Raw genomic sequence first — 10,113 nt, forward strand, 5'->3', positions numbered from 1 at the left:
GGGATCAGCGGGGGTGCGATCCGTGGGGTGGGGGTGTGTGGAGTGGGCTTGCTCGGGGGGAGGGGGTCGCGGGAGGTTAAGGGATGAGGGGCGGGATCCGTAGGGTGGGGGTGTATGTGGAGTGGGCTTGCTCAGGGTGGGGCAGGGTCACGGGAGGCGGCGGGATCGGCGGGGGCGGGATCTGTGCGGTAGGGGTGTGTGTGGAGTGGGCTTGGTCGGGGGTCGCTGGTATGTGATCTCCTGGACGGGCGTGGGTCCCTGGGGAGCGTCTTGGTCTCGGGGCGGTTTGCTCTCTGTTGGAGGCGTGGTCTCCGGGGCGTGAGGGATTGTGGGAGTATGTTTGTCCGTTGTTCATTGAATGTCCACTGGAGGGCGCAATTTTTTGACCACAAATCCAGGTTTTTACCTGTCTTAGGGGTGTCAGCTGGTCAGTGTAAGTGCATGATTACCTGCTCACATGTGAGTTTGAGGTTGTGGCCAAATTTCAGGACGGTCGGGTAAGTGCTTGTGGGAGAAAAGTGGGGAATAACACACATGCACCTCCACCACTTAGATAGATAGATGATAGATATAGATAGATAGATAGATAGATAGATAGATAGATAGATAGATAGATAGATAGATAGATTGCAACAGGGTCCTCACTCACCCCATGCAGGAGGGAGCAGAGGAACCCAGAACATTGGTGTGCAAGCTCTTATATAGACTATTGAAATTACTCAAGACCACCCCCCAAAACATCATATATACAGTACATCACAGAAAGAGGTGGTCCCCAGCAGAAATTGGAGTGTGTTGCTTCTCTCCTGTCTGCCGGGATACCTGATAATGCAGGGGTCAGCAACCTTTTGCAGCTGTGGGCTGGTCCGCCATCTCTCAGACCATGTGGTGGGCCGGACTATATTTTGGGGAAGAAAAGAATGAATTCCTATGCCCCACAAATAACCCAGAGATGCATTTTAAATACTTCATTCCTGAATCTCTTACGCATATTGAGAGTGTGCGCAGCTTAACAGATACTAGCCAGACTGTATTTACAGGGAGGCGTAAGCCCCTACAGTCCATAGACAGTTTGAAAGCTTTTCCCATTTCCTTCCTCCTTGCAGAGAAATATTTGATGTCAATTTGGGAGAGTCAAAATGGCTTCAGGATTGCTCTCCTGTACTATTTCAGACACATGGTCTATATACTTATGTATGTGTATTTACCTTGTGCATTTATGAACATTTATTTTATATATATAAGACCTTAGAATTTCTATAACAACCTTCATACACTAAAGTGTGGGATGTTGCCCTAATGGAAAAACTAATAACCTGAGAGTCCTTAAGGGCCAAAGCAGAAAAGGACAATTTCGTACCTGTTTGGTCAGACTTTAAGCCTCTTCCGCCTTCCCTGCGCTTTCTAGGCAAGGCCCTGAAAAGTTTTCCCATTGCTCTGCCCCGGGGAAAACCCGTCGTTCATAGTTGGGAGGGGGATTATAGGGACAGAACTACGGAAACTGCATAGAAACTTGTTCATGTTTGCTACTACAGCGGCAAGGATATTATTCGCCCCAAAATGGAAAGACGCAGAAGTCCCAGCAAAGGATGAATAGATAGAAAAGCTGATGGAATATGCAGAAATGGCAAAACTTACCAGAATAAGAAATCAAGTAACAAACTTTTTCTAAAAGAATGGAAATGGTTTATTGAATATTTGCGGATAAATTGTAAACAGATAAAAACATTGGCAGGATTATTGTAATAACCTGCAGTTTGGTAAGAGTATATATTTAAAGTAGATGAATAAATGAGCAAATTAATTTGGATACGCAGAAGATATTAAAAATAAATTTAAGGAACCGCAGAAAGAGGGGGAAGGAAGTCAAGTTTTAAATGTTAAAATGATTGTAAAATGTATAAACTTTAAAAGCATAAATAAATAAATTTAAAAGAGAGAAAGAAAGAAAAGAAAAAGAAAACTCGGTGTTTACCACTGAATCGTAACAAACATCAATCAGGTTTTTTTGTGGACTGACGTTTGTTCCAATTCATCAGTAAACAACACGGGACAAGTGGAAGTAGAAGGTATAACAAGGGCCCATGTTTTGCAACCTTGTCTTGTTTTTTTAGCATTATGCCTATGCCGTAAATGGTTCCGCTTTGCTACCTGCGACACATTCACATACCTGTTGTTTGTTTTGGTTTCATTGTATGTCTGTATTTGTTCAGTGGTGATCTCCAATTGTCGTTTGGACTTTGTGTATATTGTTACAAAGGTTGGACGCCACTTCCAATCTCTGCAGGGCTGTGGCAGAGAATCAAGACGTAGCGGAGGAGGTTGTCGTAGGTTTAAGAAATAGGATCAATTCACATATTCACACCTGAATTTAGAGGAGGGGTTTCAGACCTTGCGGAAAGACCTACATTGGCTCCCAGTACGTTTCCAAGCACAATTCAAAGTGTTGGTGCTGACATTTAAAGCCCTAAATGGCCTCGGTCCAGTATACCTGAAGGAGCGTCTCCACCCCCATCGTTCTGCCCGGACACGGAGGTCCAGCTCCAAGGGCCTTCTGATGGTTCCCTCCCTGTGAGAAGCCAAGTTCCAGGTAGAGGGCCTTCCCGGTGGTGGCTCCCGCTCTGTGGAACACCCTCCCATCGGATTAAAATAAAAAAATTCCTTCAGTAGCACCTTAAAGACCAACTAAGTTTTTATTTTGGTATGAGCTTTCGTGTGCATGCACACTTCTTCAGATACAGTGAAATGGAAGTTTCCAGGCACTTATGTAGAGAAGGGGTGGGGAGGGGTGGGGATGGGGAGGGGGGATCACTCAGAAGGGTGGTGGAAATGGGTGATTGACTGACTGATAGCTGTTGATGACCGCAAACGACTGCAAATGGTTTTGCATGAAAAAGCAAGGGTGGAGATGGCTGAAGATCGCTTATCATGTATAATGAGATAAGAACCCGATATCTCTGTTCAAACCAGGTCCCTCCATGGTTTTGAGCTTGGTGATAAGTTGCAATTCAGCAACTTCTCTTTCCAGTCTATTTCTGAAATTCTTTTGTAGTAAGACAGCTACTTTGAGATCTTGTATAGAATGTCCTGGGAGATTGAAGTGTTCTCCTACTGGTTTTTCTGTCTTCTGGTTCCTGATGTCAGATTTATGTCCATTTATCCTTTGGCGTAGGGTTTGGCCTGTTTGTCCAATATAGAGAGCTGAAGGGCACTGTTGGCATTTGATGGCATACACAATGTTAGAGGATGAGCAATTAAATAGTCCTGAGATGGTATGTTGGATGTTGTTGGGGCCAGTAATGGTGTTGTCTGGGTGTATGTGGCAGCAAAGTTGGCATCTGGGTTTATTGCAGGCTCTGGTACCAGTGTCCATGTTAAGTCTGGTGGTTGTATTATTGTGGGTGAGGAGTTGTTTAAGATTGGGTGGCTGTCTGTAGGCAATGAAAGGTCTTCCTCCCAGAGCTTGAGAAAGGGAGCTGTCATTGTCCAGGAGAGGCTGTAGATCTCTGATGATGCGTTGTACTGTTTTAGCTTGGGAGCTGTATGTGATGACTAGTGGTGTTCTGTTATTTTCTTTTTTGGGTCTGTCTTGCAGCAGGTTCTCTCTAGGTATCTGTCTGGCTCTGTTGATCTGTTGTTTAACTTCATCAGGTGGATATTTTAGTTCTAAAAAGGTTTGCTGTAGATCTCTTAGGTGAGATTCTCTGTCTGTAGAGTTGGAACAGATGCGGTTGTAACGTAAGGCCTGGCTGTATACGATGGATTGTTTGGTATGTTTGGGATGGTAGCTAGAAGCATGTAGATATGTTTGTCGGTCAGTTGGTTTTCTGTATAAGGTGGTGTCTATACGTCCATCCTGTATTTTTATAGTAGTGTCCAAAAAATGTATTTCTTGCATAGATTGGTTCATTGTTAGGTTGATGGTGGGGTGAAAGTCATTGAATGTCTGGTGGAAGGTTTCCAGGGTCTGTTGTCCATGTGTCCAGATAATAAAAATATCGTCAATGTATCGCAGGTACAGGAGAGGTTTGAGTGGGTAGGAGTTAAGGAAACGTTGTTCTAAATCTGCCATGAAGATGTTGGCATACTGTGGGGCCATGCGGGTGCCCATGGCTGTGCCGCTGATCTGGAGGAACAGGTCATCACCAAATTTGAAGTGGTTGTGGGTAAGGACAAAGTGGCAGAGTTTGGTAGCAAAGTCCGCTGTGGTTTTATCTGAAATGGTGTTCCTCCCATCGGATGTCAAGGAAATAAACAACTATCTGACTTTTAGAAGACATCTGAAGGCAGCCCTGTTTGGGGAAGTTTTTAATGTCTGGTGTTTTTAATATTCTGTTGGGAGCCAGCCAGAGTGGCTGAGGAATAAATTATTATTATTATTATTATTATTATTATTATTATTATTATTATTATTATTAATGGATCACTGCCTTGTCGTGGCGAAGGGGCTTGAATAACTCAGGGAAGCTATGAGTTGATATTATTACTATTATTATTATTATTATTATTATTATTATTATTATTATTACCTGCTCCACTGTTCTGTGATTCTGTGATTCAGAGCTGGTGTGTGGGTCTTGTTCCTCCAGCCAACCCAGACCGGTCAGGAGGCGATAAAAGCTACAGCTAGGCCTGGATAGAGCCCAGTTGCTGACTCAGCCATCCGAGGGGATGAAGAAGGAAGGAAGGAAAGGCCATGAACTTTTTTAGGTCCAAGACATGAGGCAGTCTAACCTCACTTGGCCCTGAGGAAGAGAGTATGGGGTGGGGAACTGGGACAGATCTTGCTGCCTGTCTGATTTTTCACAGAATCACAGAACTGTAGAGTTGGAAGGTACCCCCAAGGATCATCTAGTCCAACCCCCTGCTATGCAGGAATCTCAACTAAAGCATCCATGGCGGATGGCCATCCAACCTCATATCTCAGCCTAATCTACCCCACAGAGTTGTAGGAATAAAGTGGGGAGGAGTAGGAGGAGTTTTATATACCTCCTTGAGTTCCTTAGAGGAAAGGTGTGACCAAAATGCAATAAAATAAATGTAATATGCAGGACATCTCCACAGCAGTCTCTACAAGGGCAGGCCAGTCTTTGGACCACCGTCCTGCCTTTCCGAGCCTCGCAGGCACCTAGTTGGCCACAGTTAGAAGACGGGCCTGATCCAGGAGGCCCTTTTGAGGTCCTGAGGTTATTATTAGGAGGCCCAGCCAAAGAAATGACGGAGGCCTCCCACGCTGGCTGGGCAGGAAGCCGCTGAGCGAGCCAGGAGGCATCATGAGACCAGCAGCAGGAAAGACTCACGATGTTCTGCAGATCCCTCCAGAACAAGCAAGAGGAGAAGGCGAGGAAGTCCCCACCCAGCAGTGTCTTCGCTGGGCAGCTGGCTGGCGGACACTTGCCAGCCAGTCTGGAAAAACAAAAACTGCTCCAGGCAGGGGCACCATCCTGCAAGCTCTGAACTGGGAAAAGGACAAGGAAACAATGCAGAGAGGACTGGACTCTCTGCACAACCGTGGACTCACCTGGGCCGTTGGAGACAGTGGCTTCACAAGGCCAGCAGTGTCCTGATTATTTGTCTGCTGCATCAAAAGTGTGCTTGTGTTTACATTGTTCCTTAAGAACGTAAGAAGAGACTGGTGGATCGGGCCGGTGGCCCCGCTAGTCCAGCATCTTGTCCGAAAGTAGCAAGCAGGATCCGAGCACAGAGGCACTCTCCTTAACTGAGTGCGCTCAGAAGCACTGCCTAGCCATCAATAGCCATATCCTCCCTGAAGTTGCCTGATGCTATCTTCAAGCCATCCAGGTTGGTGGCCATTGCTGCCTCGGAATTATTATTATTATTAAACAGATTCAATAACAGCAAACTTATTAGGGGATGGGGAAGAATTTGATCAGTTTACTGCATTTATTATTGGCTGGGCCTCCTAATAATAACCTCAGGACCTCAAAAGGGCCTCCTGGATCAGGCCCGTCTTCTAACTGTGGCCAACTAGGTTCCTGCGAGGCTCGGAAAGGCAGGATGGTGGTCCAAAGACTGGCTTGCCATTGCAGAGACAGCAGTCACGAAATCAAAAGACGCCTGCTTCTTGGGAGAAAAGCAATGACAAACCTAGACAGCATCTTAAAAAGCAGAGACATCACCTTGCCTACAAAGGTCCGTATAGTTAAAGCTATGGTTTTCCCAGTAGTGATGTATGGAAGTGAGAGCTGGACCATCAAGAAGGCTGATCGCCGAAGAATTGATGCTTTTGAATTATGGTGCTGGAGGAGACTCTTGAGAGTCCCATGGACTGCAAGAAGATCAAACCTATCCATTCTTAAGGAAATCAGCCCTGAGTGCTCCCTGGAAGGACAGATCGTGAAGCTGAGGCTCCAATACTTTGGCCACCTCATGAGAAGAGAAGACTCCCTGGAAAAGACCCTGATGTTGGGAAAGATGGAGGGCACAAGGAGAAGGGGACAACAGAGAACGAGATGGTTGGACAGTGTTCTCGAAGCTACGAACATGAGTTTGACCAAACTGCGGGAGGCAGTGGAAGATAGGAGTGCCTGGCGTGCTCTGGTCCATGGGGTCACGAAGAGTCGGACACAACTAAACGACTCAACAACAACACTGCAAGAGAAGTACACAAATCTGGTGTTTTCCTAGTGGCCCTTTTCTAAGTTTTTAAAGATGGATGTAGCTTGACAAACATTTCATTAGCCCAGGTGACTTTCTGCAGCTCGGTTTTCCTTTGCCCTGCTGCATGACACTGCCCCGAATGTGAACTCGGGTTTACGTACTGTATGTGGGCTTAGCATTTCAAGGCAGCTCCTGCTACATGGTGTCTCTGTCTCCTGCTGGCTTTTGCAGCAGTAGCCATAGCGGAGTTTATTGCCTTTAAATGTTTTGAGCTTCCTTGTGGCAACAGTTTGGGGAAATCTGGATTATTTCATTTTTTTAAAGAAGAAGCTGAGCCTGGCTTACCGCATCTCTAGATCTAAGAAAACAGAACAGAGCAAAACAAGAGCTTTGTTTGAAGTGATGCAGCCCCAATTATGTGTGATTCATGTTGTGCAATTTATTTGATTTCTGCAGTGAAGAGCCTCAAAACATTGTGGCCTGTGTATGTTTTGGCAAGTTATGCAAACAGCTTCCCTTAATCGGCGAGGAGCTCATGGAAAAACAAACCCTTCCTCGTCTTGCAAAGAACACCATGAATCAAAGGATACGAATCTAAGAGTTTACCAAGAGCTCCACCTATGTGGAGCTGGCACTCTGCACATGCCTCCAAAGCTACTGGATTCCCTTAGGTTCCACTCTGTGCAGCAGGTATGAGCTCCGGTGTGTAGTAGTGGCAATGGCATCAGAGTGGGACCTGGGAGAGACCACGGTTCAAATTCCAACTCAGTCATGAAGCTCACTGGGCGACGTTGGCGGCCAGCACCAGCCTCTCAGCCTCACCAACCTCACAGGGTTGTTGTGAGAATTCAGTGGGGGGCAGGGAGAACCATGACCAGGAATCAGCAAAGTTTTTGTGGCTTGGGCAAGTTCACGGTCCCGAAGAAGCCACAGTGGGCCAGAGTGTGTGCATGCGCATGCGCAAACACTATTTCCAGTGCGGAGGAGACGTGCGCAGCTTCCTGCAGCCAATGGGAAGCTGGCCAGCATCACGTAATGCGGTCCCCGCTCTGCTCTGCGCCGGTTTAGCGTGGTGCACGGGAGCCAACCAAGTGGGTGGCGGGAGTCCATGGGCCGGTTAAACAACCCCCATAGGTTGCCGACCCCTGACCATGACCGTCACTTGGGAGTTCCTTGGAGAATAAGTTGGGCTATAAATGCAAATGATAGTAATAAGAAGTAAGCGAGCTCTGTCTCAGGCCATCACCCATCTCTAGGTATAGAATTGTGAGGAGCACAAGGCTCCAAATGTGAGCTAATGCTCTCTTATGCATCTGCCACATTCGCCACCACTGCTACCTTGAGGAGACACTCTTATCCAGCCGTTTATTGGCTGTGGGAGAGAACAAAGGCCTCTTGTTCAGACCTCACCTGGAGTACTGCGTCAAAGTTCTGGTCACCCCAATTTTAGGAGGATATTGACAAGCTGGAAGGAGTGCAGAGGAGGGCGGCAAGGGTGGTGGCCTGGAAACCAAGCCTTACAAGGAACAATTGAGGGAGTTGGGGGTGTTCCACCTGGGGAAACTGAGACTGGGAGCTGGTGTGAAGACCGCCTGCAAATATTCAAAAGGACTGTCCCGTGGAAGATGGAGCAAGCTTGTTCTCTGCTTCTTCTGAGGGTAGGACTCAAAACAACAGATTCCAATGTCGACGAGGAGGAGGAGTTTGGATTTGATATCCCGCTTTATCACTACCCGAAGGAGTCTCAAAGTGGCTAACATTCTCCTTTCCCTTCCTCCCCCACAACAAACACTCTGTGAGGTGAGTGAGGCTGAGAGACTTCAGAGAAGTGTGACCAGCCCAAGGTCACCCAGCAGCTGCATGTGGAGGAGCGGGGAAGCGAACCCGGTTCACCAGATTACGAGTCCACCGCTCTTAAGCACTACACCATGCTGGCTCAAGGAAGGAGATTCTGACTTAGCATGAGGAAGAACTTTCTGATGGCAAGAGCCGTTCCGACGGTGCAATGGGCCACCTCAGAAGCCGGTGGATCCTCCTTCATTGGAGGTTTTAAGGCAAAGGTTGGAGGAAGACCTGCTGGGGATTCCTCAGCTGCAATTCCTGCACTGTGGGGAGTTGGGACTAAATAACCAATCCTACAAACCTATGATTCTAAGCAACCATCAGACTTCCTGACTCCAGAGTTGCAAAGAGGATCAAACTGATAAAGTAACTGGCTACCAGGAAAGACATGCTTCTCCTTTTTAAGGGTAAACACTGATGCCTTAATTTAGGACACCTTAAAATTAGGAAGATGGGAGATGTTTTCCCAAAATGCCAATTTCTGCTCTCTTCACCCCAAATTCATCCCACATAGGCAACAATGGTAATCTTAAGGAACAGACGTTAAAACAGACACGTCAAAGGAATGTTTCCGTGTCTCCTTTGTGCACAAGCATTCCCCCTTCTTCTCCATAGGAATAGATGAGATCCCAAAAATGTACAGTCATACCTCGGTTTAAGTACGGCTCGGTTTGAGTATTTTCAGTTTAAGTACTCCACGGACCTGTCTGGAACGGATTAATCCACTTTCCATTACTTTCAATGGGAAAGTTCACTTCAGGTTAAGTACGGACTTCTGGAACCAATTGCACTCATACTTCGGGTTAAGTACGCTTCAGGTTGAGTACTCCGCGGACCCATCTGGAACGGATTAATCCACCTTCCATTACTTTCAATGGGAAAGTTTGCTTCAGGTTAAGTACGCTTCAGTTTAAGTACTCCACGGACCGTCTGGAACGGATTAATCCACTTTCCATTACTTTCAATGGGAAAGTTCGCTTCAGGTTAAGTACAGACTTCCGGAACCAATTGTGTTTGTAAACCGAGGTACCACTGTATTTAAGGTATAAAAGGTATAAAGGTATATAAGGTATAAAAGAGAACAACAATTACCAGACCTTTAGAAGGCATCTGAAGGCAGCCCTGTTTAGGGAAGCTTTTAATGTTTGATGGATTTCTGTATTTTAATGTTTGATGGATTTCTGTATTTTAGAATTTCTGTTTTGTTGGAAGCCGCCCAGAGTGGCTGGGGGAACCCGGCCAGATGGGCGGGGTATAAATAAATTATTATTATTATTATTATTATTATTATTATTATTATTATTATTAGTTTGATGTTGGTCAAATGAGCATCTTTCGGGCTCCAGGACTTTTCTCCATACTCAGCATCACTCACCGGGACAATGGCAGAGCCCTGTTGGGCCGGGCAAAAGGGTGAGCTCTCCATAGCCTGACAGCTTGCAGATTTGAGAGAGGGGGGAGAACCTAACTCTTAACAAGCACAGAAATCTTAATCTTTACTCTTGAGTCCTCACTTTCTTCTAGATAAGGTATACACCCTGCTCTCTTACTCTTATAATTTCAGGTCTGTAACAAATAAAAGACGGATAAAATGCTTTTTCATGCAGCAGTTAAGCCATCACTTGCTCCCACAGGAAGCGGGGATGGCCA

This window comes from Zootoca vivipara, chromosome 3, assembly GCF_963506605.1.
Source record: "Zootoca vivipara chromosome 3, rZooViv1.1, whole genome shotgun sequence".
In the NCBI taxonomy this organism is placed as follows: Eukaryota; Metazoa; Chordata; class Lepidosauria; order Squamata; family Lacertidae; genus Zootoca; species Zootoca vivipara.